Source organism: Artemia franciscana, chromosome 5, assembly GCF_032884065.1.
Source record: "Artemia franciscana chromosome 5, ASM3288406v1, whole genome shotgun sequence".
In the NCBI taxonomy this organism is placed as follows: Eukaryota; Metazoa; Arthropoda; class Branchiopoda; order Anostraca; family Artemiidae; genus Artemia; species Artemia franciscana.
Genome location: NC_088867.1, coordinates 19,299,365 through 19,314,475, shown reverse-complemented (window position 1 = coordinate 19,314,475; position 15,111 = coordinate 19,299,365). Strand labels below are relative to the sequence as shown.

General features: G+C 36.6%; 1 protein-coding gene across 1 annotated transcript in view; it reads left to right on the top strand.

Annotated features, from left to right (window-relative positions):
• LOC136027058 (proton channel OtopLc-like) overlaps positions 1 to 15,111 on the top strand; it is a 428,472-nt gene that overhangs the window by 76,702 nt on the left and 336,659 nt on the right. The gene's annotated exons all lie outside the window — the stretch shown is intronic.

Genomic DNA, 15,111 nt, shown 5'->3' with positions numbered 1-15,111 from the left:
GGAATTTGGGGGGAACCGGAATTCTTTGAAAACACTTAAAGCGGAGAGATCATGTCTTAGATGCTCCATTTTCAATTCGAAAACGATCCGAGGACAAACGGTGTTGGATGGGGGAAACAGAAATATTGGGAACCGGAAATCTTGGAAAACGCTTAGAGTGGAGAGATCAGGATGAAACTTGATGGGAGGAATAAGCTCAAGTTATAGATAAGTGATTAAAATAATTGGAACGGATCCGTACTCTTTGGGGGAGCGGGAAGTGTTAATTTGGAAAAATTAGAAAAATTGAGGTATTTTTAACTTAAGAATGGGTGACCGGATTTTAATTAAATTTGAGTTTAGAAGGAACTCATGTCTCAGAGCTCATGTTTCAAATCCTGACCAGATCTGTTGACATTGAGGGGAGTTGGAGGGGGGAACCGGAAATCTTGGAAAACGCTTAGAGTGGAGAAATTGGAATGAAACTTGGTGGGTAGAATAAGCAAACGTCACAGATACGTGATTTACGTAACAATACTGGATCCACTCTCTTTGGGGGAGTTAGAGGGTGGGGTTCAGTTCTTTGGCGAGTTTGGTGCTACTGGACATGCTAGGGCGATTTAAATTGGTAGGCGTGTCAGGGAGCAGCACAAATTGACTTGATAAAGTCGTTTTCCCCGATTTGACTATCTGGGGGTTTGAAGGGAGAGGAAAAATTAGAAAAAATGAGGTATTTATAACTGACGACTGGGGGATCGGATCTTAATGAATTTTGATATTTAGAAGGAGCTCGCGACTCAGAGCTTTTATTTTAAATCCTGACCGGCATTAAGTCTCCGATTTTTCTTTTAAATTAATCTATTGATTCATAGAATTTTGCTAGAGCTCACGCCATATAAGCTCTTGGAACGCGGTCGTCTTCAAAGAGTAGGGGTTATGTTCCTCTAATGAATGGTATCTTCACTACAAACAAGAGTGTTGCTAATACCTGTTTACCTAACGGTAAAAGTATCGTTATCGTACTTAAATAACCGATTTTCTTACTTAGAATTATCATTTTCTTACTTAAGTGGCTAACGTTTGACTCTTTGTCACAACTCTACTTTTTAAAACAATAAGAAATTCACATTCTTTTTTTACTTTCTCTTTCAGCCGCAAACCTGGTTTTGAGTTGTTCTTGTAATTCATCGATTCACTTTCGTTTGGTAATTTCTCTCTGAACCGCAAGCCTAAGCCCTCCCCCTAAAGCAACACGTATGGAAGGTGCTAATTTTTAACTGTGTAAAACTTGTGGATATACAACATTCTTCGCAGTCCCATTGTCTGTCCATATAAATAGATTGTCCGTTTTACCGACTCTTGAGCAAACAACATATAATTGTCCATGGGAAAAACGATCCGTATTAAGATCTATACCATATTTTTCAAAAGATTGGCCTTGAGCTTTGTTGATGGTGATTGCAAATGCTAATCGAATTGGGAATTGCATTCTTTTAAATTGAAAAGGCAGATCCGTTGGAATCATGGGAATGCGAGGAATAAGAACAGCCTCGCCCTCAGAAGGCCCTGTCAAGATTGTTGCCTCTATTACGTTTTCCATTTTTTTTACGGCATGTCACGTACCATTGCAAAGCTTTGGTGGTTTAATTTCGCAGCATGATTATTGTTATGCCTATTTTTAGTTGTAGTACCTGTGGTGGAAACCCTGGGAGATCCGGCAAATTTAAACATTCTGATGGATAGTTAACCACTTCATTTGATTCCAGAACAGTGTTGACTGACTTGTAAGTGACTGCCTGGTCTCGAATCTTGGCCAGAATAAATTTCAACCAATTGTCAGCAATTGATCCGAAAATATTTCACCAGAGTCATTGTTTTGCAATCGGACACATATATTTACAGTTAATTTTAATGTATTTACGTGTGCCCATAAATTAGAATTTTTCAGGCAAGCATTCATTTCGTCCGCAGGGGTTGATCTAGGTATTATAGGTAATGTTTGCCTGAAATTTCCCGCAAGCAATATTAATGTGCTGCCAAAGGGCATATCATATAAACCCTTATCAATATTTTCATCAGGTATTTCAGCGGAAATCACATCCTTAATTTAATTAGCAGTAATTTTATCATTTAGCCAGATTAAAATATGTGCGTGTGACTATCGTCGTTTTTGCCATTCCACTGAGTACATCCAGCATCGCACTGACCCAAACACTTTAAGTTTTACTATGTAGTTTATCAGTGATTTGAACTTTTGCCGGAAGACACGGGCCGTAATGTCATGTCTATGAACCGCCGATTGTTGTTGAAGTAAAAGCTGCTGTATCTCGTCCCAAAATTGATTACATGTAAATGTAATAAATAAATCTGTACGATCATAGAGAAGAGCATACGCAATAGCATCTTGAGCATATTCATGCATATGACAGGGACTGCCAGCATATGACGAAGGTAAAATCGTTAATCTTCCAACGTTAGTGGTATTACCGTGATTTACAACTGCATCTCGCAAATGATTGTATTGCTCAGAGCGGAGCTTGGCCTGATTCAGACGGATAAATAGCAAATGTTCTGATTCAATATTTGCATACATATCAACGATGAATTGGTGAAACAATTGACGGCATTTTAAAATATTATTTTCGTCATTGGGACGAATCATTAGTCTATAGGAATAATAATTCATCGTACCGCATTTCTTATCCGTTTGTTTGTTAGTGGATGGATCTATCAGTTTATTGTAAAAGTGATAGCCGCTGGCTCCATCCCAAAAATGATAGGATATTGTAGGGCATCGTAGCATATTGTTGATGGTGATTGATAATCGAATATTCCCTGTGTCCCTATCGTCTTTTATATATCCCCCTGTGCCCCCCCCGGCGTCCCGTTGTAGTTGTGCCCCTGTGTCCTGGTCGTCATTTATATTTCCTGTGTCCCGGTGTCCCGGTCTTCATTTGTGTCCTGGTCTGTAATTTATCTTTGAGTGTCCCGGTATTTTGATCTTGATTTTCAATTTGGGCACCAAACGACGTGATTTAGAAATATGAGTTATATTTTCTGATGTTTAATAAAAAACGCTTAGATTCTGACGTAGTTCCAGTAAGCAAAGTCTTCAATGGCTCTGGTGGTGCAGCCAGTTGAGGAAGTTTAACTTTTCCTAAGGCGCAACACATCTACTCAAGCTATAATCATCGACTGGCCTGTACCTGATTCCTCGGCACGCTTTCTTTTGGCATTATCTCTTTGAGCCACAAGCCTGTTTTCACGTTGCTCTTGTGATTTCTTTGCACGCTTTCCTTTGGTAATTTCTCTTTGAGCCGCAAGCCCGTTTCACGTTGTTCTTGTGATTCCTCGGCACGCTTTCTCTTGTTACTTTCTCTTTTAGCCGCAAGCCTTTTGGCATTAATTCTTTGAGCAGCTTCCTCGGTTGTTTCTTCTGCCATTGTAGGATGTATACTAAAATTTCTCTTTGAATCGCTCCCTTATATACTTATAATGACGTCATATACAAAGCCTTATATACTTATAATGACGTCATATGCGTACAAATAAACAAATTTTCAACTTATTTTTATATATATTTTATATATATATATATATATATATATATATATATATATATATCTATATATATAAAAATAAGTTGTCTGTCTGTCTGTGGGTCTGTGGATCTGTGGATCAGGTGACGTCATGTTTCGGCTGACCTCATGAAATTAGTTGCCGTCATTTTTGTTATGACGATGCTTAGTATATTGTAAAACACATTAATTTGGTTAATAATATACCATTTAAAACACCAAAATGAACATGCTGGAGTAGTCACTCGGTGAGAGAGGGTGTCAGAACGGAGAATGAAGAACCCAGGTTCAAATCCTGGTTAGGCTAAAAAAGGTAAAAAACTAAAAACTAAAAAAAAAACTGAAAAAACTAAAAGAAGGCAAAAACTACAAAAAAAACTAAAAACTAATAAAAAAATAAAAAAGCCGAAAAACTAAAAAAACTAAAGAAACTAAAAAAAGGAAAAAACTTAAAAAACTAAAAACTAAAAAAAACTAAAAAAAAGGAAAAATGAAAAATAGAAGAGAAAAAGAATACTAATAAAATTAAAAATAAAAATAAAAAAAAATAAAAAAGATAAAAAGCTAAAAAAAGGTAAAAACCAATAAAAACTAAAAAGAAAAAAAGGTAAAAAACTAAAAAAAAAAATCATCTAAAAAACTAAAAAAAAACTAAAAAACGTAAAAACTAAAAGAACTAAAAAAGTAAAAAAAAAACTAAAAAAAGGAAAAAACTGAAAAATAAGCGGGATTTAAAACAGGGGGATATAAATGACGACCGGGACACCGGGACATAAGGAATATAAATGAATCAGAAAATACAACTCATGTTTCCAAATGACGTCGTTTGGAGCCCAAATTGAAAATCCAGATCAATTTATGTCTACTTTCAAAGTAAAAGGGCAAATTTATCATAGAGCAGGGTCTCTTCTACCATTCTCAGGCGAGAATCATAAATTTTTACAATTGTACTTCATCAGTGATAGAAATTCTGAATTGAATGCACGTTGCGAAATTTCTCCCAACATTGAAAGGACAATCGTTTCCCAATTACAACATCTTTTCCACGAAAATAATAATTTAGTGCGTCTGTTCAAAACAGCCATCGATTTGATGCCTACTTATACGCATAAAATTGTTATTTCCGCTGACAAAACGCCTCCTGGCCAACATGTGCGTAGATACAATGCTCCAACTATCGACGAAGTGGCCATCGTTATGGTCGGTGATCAGTTTTTACCTCGAGATATTATTCTCAGGGTTTCCACCACACGTGCTACAACTAAAAATAGGCCTACCAATAATACTTTTAAGAAATATAAACCCACCAAAGCTGTGCTATGGCACTCGACCTGCCGTAAAAAAACAATGGAAAACCTAATAGAGGCCACAATCTTGACAGGGCCTTTTGAGGGTGAGGCTGTTCTTATTCCTCGCATTCCCAAGATTCCAACGGATCTGCCTTTTCAATTTAAAAGATTGCAATTCCCAATTCGATTAGCATTTGCAATCACCATTAACAAAGCTCAAGGTCAATCATTAGAAAAATGTGGTATAGATCTTAATACTGATTGTTTTTCCCATTGACAATTGTACGTTGCATGTTCGAGGGTCGGTAAACCTGACAATCTATTTATATGCAGCGACAATTGGACAGCGAAGAATGTTGTATATTCGCAAGTTTTACGCAGTTAATTTGTATTTTATCTATCTATCTATCTATCTATCTATATAAAAACGAGTTGTATGTATGCATGTTTGTTTGTTTGTAAAAAGAGCGTTTGCATATGATGTCATTATTAGTACATACGGCTTTGTATATGCAGAGACAATGGGAAAGCCAAGAATGTTGTATATTCGCAATTTTTACGTAGTTTAACTCCTGCAGACGAAATGAATGCTTGCCTAAGAAATTCTAATTTATAGGCACACGTAAAAATATTAAAATTAACTACAAATATGCGTGTCCGATTGCAAAACGATGACTCTGGTAAACAGTAGACTCAATTTCAGGACGTATACAACTACCTGCTGATTTCTGTAATTTAGTGACGTCCAAAAATGAATTGATTGAAAAGTATTTCCGAATATTCTAAAAAATTATAAAAATAATAAATGGCTAAGTGAAAGAGCGATTCTCGCACCCAAAAATATAGACGTCCACGAAATCAACAATATTGTTTTGAACAAGATTCGAGACCAGGCAGTCCTTTACAAGTCAGTCGACACAGTTTTGGAACCAAATGAAGCGGTTAATTATCCATCTGAATTTTTAAATTCCATAGATCCTTCAGGGTTTCCACCACACGTGCTACAACTAAAAATAGGCGTACCAATAATACTTTTAAGAAATATCAACCCACCAAAGCTTTGCAATGGCACGCGACTTGCCGTAAAAAAAAACAATGGAAAACCTAATAGAGGCCACAATCTTGACAGGGCCTTATGAGGGTGAGGCTGTTCTTATTCCTCGCATTCCCATGATTCCAACGGATCTGCTTTTTCAATTTAAAAGATTGCAATTCCCAATTCGATTAGTATTTGCAATCACCATTAACAAAGCTCAAGGTCAATCATTAGAAAAATGTGGTATAGATCTTAATCCTGATTGTTTTTCCCATGGACAATTCTACGTTGCATGTTCGAGGGTCGGTAAACCTGACAATGTATTTATATGCAGCGACAATTGGACAGCGAAGAATGTTGTTTATTCGCAAGTTTTACGCAGTTAATTTGTATTGTATCTATCTATATAAAAACGAGTTATGTGGATGCATGTTTGTTTGTTTGTAAAAAGAGCGTTTGTATATGACGTCATTATTAGTACATACGGCTTTGCATATGCACAGACAATGGGAAAGCCAAGAATGTTGTTTATTCGCAATTTTTGCGTAGTTTGAAACACATATATAAATCTATCTATATTCACAGGTGGGACACAGGGACACAACTACAATGGCGCATAACTAATATGGCGCGTAACGACTTACGCGCGCGGGGGGGCTTGGGGGGGCGCGAAGCGCCCCACCAACTAGGTGTTGGGGTGGCGCGAAGCGCCAGCCCAACAGCTAGTATATATATATATATATATATATATATATATATATATATATATATACTAGCTGTTGGGGTGGTGCTTCGCGCCACCCCAACACCTAGTTGGTGGGGCGCTTCGCCCCCCCCCCAAGCCCCCCCGCGCGCGTAAGTCGTTACGTGCCATATTAGTTACGCGCCATTGTAGTTGTGTCCCTGTGTCCCACCTGTGAATATAGATAGATTTATATATGTGTTTCAAACTACGTAAAACTTAGTTTATAAATTAAAAAAAAATATATAAAAATAAGTTGTCTGTGGATGTGTCTGTCTGTCGGGTGACGTCATGTTTGTGTGTTGACTGACGTCATGAAGTTAGTTGTCGTCATTTTTGTTATGACGGTGACGTCATTAAAGATATATAAGACATGCGTTCACGTAGAAATCTATTAATGTTTAACTTTAAAATGACTGATGAACTTACAATGGCAACAGCCGAGGAAGATGCTCAAAGAGTCTATGCCAAAAAACTTGCTGCTGATACAGAAAGTAAGAAAAGAAAGCGTGCCGAGGAATCAAAAGAACAGCAAGGAAACAGGCTTGAGGCTGATAGAGAAAGTAAGAAAAGAAAGCGTGCCGAGGAATCAAAAGAACAGCAAGGAAACAGGCTTGAGACTCATAGAGAAAGAAAGAACAGAAAGAGTGCCGAGGAACTACCAGAGCAACGCAAAACCAGACTTCCTGCTAAAAGAGAAAGTGAAAAAAGAAGGCATGCCGAGGAACTACCAGAGCAACATGAAACCAGACTTGCTGCTAAAAGAGAAAGTGAAAAAAGAAGGCGTGCCGAGGAATCACAAGAACAGCAAGAAATCAGGCTTGCTGCTGATAGAGAAAGTAAGAAAAGAAAGCGTGCCGAGGAATCAGAGCAACCTGAAAGTTATCGCCTGGCATTCAGATACAGCCCAGTCGATGATTATAGCTTGAGTAGATTTGTTCAAATCGGGACTATGTCTAAAATTTGTCCCTATTGCAAGGCTTTGAAATTCAATGGTGAAACAATGGGAATGTGTTGCGCCTCAGGAAAAGTTAAACTTCCTCTATTGGCTGCACCACAAGAGCCATTGAAGACTTTCCTTACTGGAACTACGTCAGAATCTAAGCGTTTTTTGTCACAAATCAGAAAATATAACTCATGTTTCCAAATGACGTCGTTTGGAGCCCAAATCGAAAATCCAGATCAATTTAAGGGCAAATTTATCATAGAGCAGGGTCCCTTCTACCATTCTCAGGCGAGAATCATAAATTTTTACAATTGTGCTTCATCAGTGATAGAAATTCTGAATTGAATGCACGTTGCGAAATTTCTCCCAACGTTGAAAGGACAATCGTTTCCCAATTGCAACATATTTTCCACGAAAATAATAATTTAGTGCGTCTGTTCAAAACAGCCATCGATTTGATGCCTACTGATACGCAAAAAATTGTTATTTCCGCTGACAAAACGGATCCTGGCCAACATGTGCGTAGATACAATGCTCCAACTATCGACGAAGTGGCAATCGTTATGGTCGGTGATCAGTTTTTACCTCGAGATATTATTCTTCATAAGCGAAACGCTCAGTTGTTAAGAATTGCTGAAACTCATCGATGCTACGATGCCCTACAATATCCTATCATTTTTTGGGATGGAGCCGACGGCTATCACTTTAATATTAAATTGATGAATCCAGCCACTAACAAAGAAATGAATAAGAAATGCAGTGCAATGCATTATTATTCCTATAGACTAATGATTCGGCAGGATGAAGAAAATTATATTTTAAAATGCCGTCAATTGTTTCACCAATTCGTCGTTGATATGTATGCTAAAATTGAATCAGAACGTTTGCTATATATCCGCCTGAATCAGACCAAGCTCCCCTCTGAACAATACATTCATTTGCGAGATGCAGTTATAAATGACGGTAATACCACAAACGTTGGAAGATTAACAATTTTACCTTTGTCATATGCTGGCAGTCCCCGTCATATGCATGAATATGCTCAAGATGCTATTGCGTATGTTCGTCTCTATGGTCGTCCAGATTTATTTATTACATTTACATGTAATCAATCTTGGGACGAGATACTGCAGCTTTTACTTCAAGGACAATCGGCGGTTCATATACATGACATTACGGCCCGTGTCTTCCGGCAAAAGTTGAAATCACTGATAAACTACATAGTAAAACTTGAAGTGTTTGGGTCAGTGCGATGCTGGATGTACTCAGTGGAATGGCAAAAACGAGGTTTGCCACACGCACATATACTAATCTGGCTACATAAAAAATTTACTTCGAACGAAATTGATGATGTGATTTCCGCTGAAATACCTGATGAAAATGTCGATAAGGGGTTACATGATATTATTGTAAAAAATATGATACATGGACCTTGCGGTGCACTGAACAAAAATTCACCATGCATTGCCAAAGGAAGGTGCACAAAGCAATATCCTCGACTTTTAGTATCCAACACAATTACTGGCAATGATGGTTACCCACAATATAGTAGAAGATCTACTGAAGATGGCGGTAAAACAGCAATAATAAAGAAGCGTAACGGTACCACTATCGAAGTAGATAACCAGTGGGTTGTTCCATATTCCCCATTATTATCAAAAACATTTAATGCATACATAAACGTTGAATACTGTAACTCCGTAAAGGCAATCAAATACATATGTAAATACGTCAACAAAGGCAGTGACATGGCAGTTTTTGGCTTGCAGCCGGAAATCAATGATATCGAGGAAATTGTACAATATCAGGCTTGAAGATACATAAGCAGTAATGAAGCTGTTTGGCGAATTCTTTCATTTCCGATACATGAACGTAGTCCAGCTGTTGTTCACTTAGCGGTACATTTACAGAATGGTCAACGTGTTTATTTCTCGGAAACCAACGTGCAACAAAGAGCCCTGAATCCACCGGATACAAAGTTAACCGCTTTCTTTTCGCTTTGCAAAAATGATTCTTTTGCAAAAAAACTGCTGTATACTGAAGTGCCTTCGTATTACACGTGGAATACTAAAAATAAAGTATTTGAACGTCGAAAACAGGGTAAGTCAGTCAACGGCCAACCTACCATCTTCAAAGATACCACGATAGGAGACTCTAGACCGTTCACCCCAATCAACATGAATGCTTCTTTCTACACCTGCTTTTGGTGAATGTACCCGGTCCGACATCCTTTGAGTATTTGAGAACTGTAAACGGTACTATACATGACACTTACCGTAGTGCATGCCAAGCTCTGAATTTATTGGAGAATGACCAACACTGGGATAACTGCATCAATGACGCGTGCGAAACGTCAACTCCAAGTCAAATTCATGCATTGTTTGGCATCATTTTAACAACTTGCTCTCCATCAGCTCCTACAGAGTTATGGGAAAAATATAAGTCAAAAATGTCCGAAGATATACTCCATCGAAAACAGTTAGAGACGTCAGATATGACTTTTGATTTTACATCAGAAATTTATAACTACACTTTAGTTATTATAGAAGATTTGTGCGTACGTATGGCAAACAAACCTCTTCAGGATTTGGGAATGCCTTCACCTAACCGTATCGCTGCTGTTTCGACATGTGTAGAATAGGATCGTGAACAAAGTTACAGTACGAGTGATCTATTGTCGTATGTACAAAATAACATTTCCAAGTTGACGTCGGAACAAAAAAACATTTATGATACGATAATGCATTTTGTCGATAACAACGCTGGAGAAATTTTCTTTTTGGATGCGCCAGGAGGTACTGGTAAAACGTTTGTGATAAAACTCATTCTGGCATCAATTCGATCAAAAAACGATATAGCGTTGGCAATTGCGTCGTCCGAAATAGCCGCAACATTGCTGCCTGGTGGAAGAACTGCTCATTCCGCTTTGAAATTGCCTCTGAATTTGCATTCTACAGAAACTCCCACGTGCAATATTTCCAAATCATCTGGGATGGGTAAAGTATTGCAGCAATGCAAACTTATTATTTGGGATGAGTGCACAATGGCACACAAAAATCGCTCGAGGCTCTGGATCAATGCTTGAAAGATTTGCGAGGGAAGTCGAAACCCTTTGGCAGCACATTAATATTGCTTGCGGGAGATTTCAGGCAAACATTACCTATAATACCGAGATCAACCCCTGCAGACGAAATGAATGCTTGCCTGAAAAATTCTAATTTATTGGCACACGTAAAAACATTAAAATTAACTACAAATATGCGTGTCCGATTGCAAAACGATGACTCTGGTCAAACATTTTCAGATCAATTGCTGGCAATTGGAAACGGAAAGCTCCCAGTAGACTCAATTTCAGGACGTATACAACTACCTGCTGATTTCTGCAATTTAGTGACGTCCAAAAATGAATTGATCGAAAAAGTATTTCCGAATATTCTAAACAATTATAAAAATAATAAATGGCTAAGTGAAAGAGCGATTCTTGCACCCAAAAATATAGACGTCCACGAAATCAACAATATTGTTTTGACCAAGATTCGAGACCAGGCAGTCCTTTACAAGTCAGTCGACACAGTTTTGGAACCAAATGAAGCGGTTAATTATCCATCTGAATTTTTAAATTCCGTGGATCTTTCAGGGTTTCCACCACACGTGCTACAACTAAAAATAGGCGTACCAATAATACTTTTAAGAAATATCAACCCACCAAAGCTTTGCAATGGCACGCGACTTGCCGTAAAAAAAACAATAGAAAACCTAATAGAGGCCACAATCTTGACAGGGCCTTTTGAGGGTGAGGCTGTTCTTATTCCTCGCATTCCCATGATTCCAACGGATCTGCCTTTTCAATTTAAAAGATTGCAATTCCCAATTCGATTAGCATTTGCAATCACCATTAACAAAGCTCAAGGTCAATCATTAGAAAAATGTGGTATAGATCTTAATACTGATTGTTTTTCCCATGGACAATTGTACGTTGCATGTTCGAGGGTCGGTAAACCTGACAATCTATTTATATGCAGCGACAATTTGACAGCGAAGAATGTTGTATATTCGCAAGTTTTACGCAGTTAATTTGTATTGTATCTATCTATCTATCTATCTACATAAAAACGAGTTGTGTGTATGCATGTTTGTTTGTTTGTAAAAAGAGCGTTTGCATATGACGTCATTATTAGTACATAAGGCTTTGTATATGCACAGACAATGGGAAAGCCAAGAATGTTGTATATTCGCAAGTTTTACGTAGTTTGAAACACATATATAAATCTATCTATATTCACAGGTGGGACACAGGGACACAACTACAATGGCGCGTAACTAATATGGCGCGTAACGACTTACGCGTGCGGGGGGGGCTTGGGGGGCACGAAGCGCCCCACCAACTAGGTGTTGGGGTGGCGCGAAGTACCACCCCAACAGCTAATATATATATATATATATATATATATATATATATATATATATATATATATATATATATATATATACATATATATATATATATATATATATATATATATATATATATATATATATATATATATATAGACATATATATATATATATATATATATATATATATATTTATATATATATATATATATATATATATATATATATATATATATATATATATATACATATATATATATATATATATATATATATATATATATATATATATATATATATATATATATATATATATATATATATATATATATATATATATATAGACAGATAGATAGATAGACACTTTTATATAGGTAGATAGATGGATAGATATGAGGGGGTTTGCCCCCTCGTCAATACCTCGCTCTTTACTCTTAAGCTTGAATTTTATCCCAAATCTTTAAGAATGGCCCCTGAATCACAAAGGCCGTAGAATAAATAGTTGAAATGACTAAAAATACTTTAGCGTAAAGAGCAAGATATTGCGGAGGAAACGAACCCCTTATATTCGTAATATTTTATGTTCGTTTAACTTTTAATGCTATTCATTACTTTCAGGTGAATTTTTTATTTATTTATTTCTCATTGTTTTTTTTTAACAATGCTAGAAAATCCTGCACCCCCTTCATGGAAATTCTCTTCCCTCATGATAAATTTCTCCTTGGAAAGATCCTCTCATGTAACCCCCTCTCCCAGACCCACCCTTACCTCAACGCGAAAAAGTCCCCCTGAAAACGTCTGTACACTTTATAATAGCTATTACTATATGCAAAGAACGGTCAAAGTTTGTTACTTGCAGCCCCTCTCCCAGGGACTTTGGGGGATTAAATCGGTCCCAAAGACACAGTTATTATGTTTTTATTAAGCTGAACAGAATGGCTATCTCAAAATTTTGATCCGAAGACTTTGGGGAAAATATGTGCAAAAGGTGCCCTCCAATGTTTTTGGTCACTTTAAAAGGCCACTAGAACTTTTAATTTCCATTAGAATGAGCCCTCACGCGAAAACACAGGACCGATGGGTTGATACGATCACCCTTAAAAAAAAAAAAAAAAAAAAAAAAAAAAAAAAAAAAAAAAAAAAAAAAAAAAAAAAAAAAAAAAATAAGCATCCGTGATCTGTATTCTGGCAATAGATAGGAGCTTGAAACTTTGTAATTTTGAAGTAACTAACTTGCAGCCCGTCTCCTATGCTCCTATGCTCTTCTATGCTGAACAAAATGGCCATCTTAAAATTTTGACCCAGTGACTTTGGGAAAAAATGAGCCTGGGGGGCCTAGTTGCCCTCCAATTGTTTTGGTCACTTAAAAAGGGCACTAAGACCTTTAATTTTCGTTGAATAAGTGCTCTCATGACATTCTAAAACCACTCGGTCGATACAATCACCCCTGGGGAAAAAAAACAACAACAAAAAACAAATAAACACGCACCTGTGATCTGTCTTCTGGTAAAAAATACAAAATTCAAAATTTTTATAGATAGGAGCTTCAAACTTCTACAGTAGGGTTCTCTGATCCGTTGAATCTGATGGTGGAATTTTTGTTAAGATTCTGTGACTTTTAGGGGTTATTTTCCCCTATTTTCTAAAATAAGGCAAATTTTCTCAGGCTTCTAACTTTTGATGAATAAGACTAAGCTCGATGAAACTTATATATTTAATATCAGCATTAAAATTTGATTCTTTTAATGTAACCATTGATATCAGAATTCCGTTATTTAGGGTTTTGGTTACTATTGAGCTGGGTTGCTCCTTACTACAGTTTGTTATCACGAACTGTTTGATAAATATAAGTAACTTGATAATTAACTTACGTAAAGAAATTCTATATTTGTATATTTTTATTGCGTATATGAGTGGGTTCTCCCCCTCGTTAATACATCGCTCTTTACACTAATGCTTCAATTTGGTCCCAATTCTTTAAGAATGACCCCTGAATCACAAAGGCCGTAGAATAAATAGTTGAAATTGCTAAAAATACTTTAGCGTAAAGAGTGAGGTATTGTGGAGGAGACGAAACCCCTTATATGCGTAATAATTTCTGTTCGTCTTAGGATCTAATGCTGCTCCATACTTAAACCTTATAGAACTTTTTTTTAGTTATTTTTCTTTTTTTTTAAATAATGCCAGAAAATCTTCATGGAAATTTTCTTCCCTCATGATAAATTCCTACAGGGTAAGATCCTGGAACGTAACCCCCTCCCCCGACCCCCCTTTAACGTGAAAAATTTCCCCTGAAACCGTCTGTACACTTCATAATAACCATTGCTGTATATAAACAATGGTCGAAGTTTGTAACTTGCAGCCCGTCTCCTATGCTCCTATGCTCTTCTATGCTGAACAAAACGGCCATCTCAAAATTTTTATCCAGTGACTTTGGGAAAAAATGAGCGTGGGGGGGGGGGCTAGTTGTCCTCCAATTTGTTTGGTCACTTAAAATGGGCACTAGAACCTTTAATTTTCGTTAGAATAAGTGCTTTCGTGACATTCTAAAACCACTGGGTCGATACGATCACGCCTGGGGAAAAAAAACAACAACAACAACAAAATAAACACGCACCCGTGATCTGTCTTCTGGTATAAAATACAAAATTCAAAATTTTGTAGATATGACCTTGAAACTTCTACAATAGGGTTCTCTGATACGCTAAATCTCATGGTGTGATTGTTGTTAAGATTCTTTGACTTTTAGGGGGTGTTCCCTCCTATTTTCTAAAATAAGACAAATTTGCTCAGGCTCGTAGCTTTTGATGGGTAAAACAAAACTTAATAAAACTTATATATTTAGAATCAGCGTAAAAATACAAGTCTTTTGATCTAACTCTTGGTATCAAAATTTTATTTTTTAGAGTTTCGGTTATTATTGAGCCGGGTCGCTCCTTACTACAGTTCGTTAGCACGAACTGTTTGATTGTTTATTTGATTTTTGTTCGTTTTGGGTTTTATATATGCCTCAATTACAAAATATTTTTCTTTGTTTTAAGCTTGATCTGCATATTCAACTTGAGTTTTACTCATTTTGATATATATATCTATTCATTTATATTAGTACCTATTGTATATTTTTTCTGTGATAACTTATTTAATTT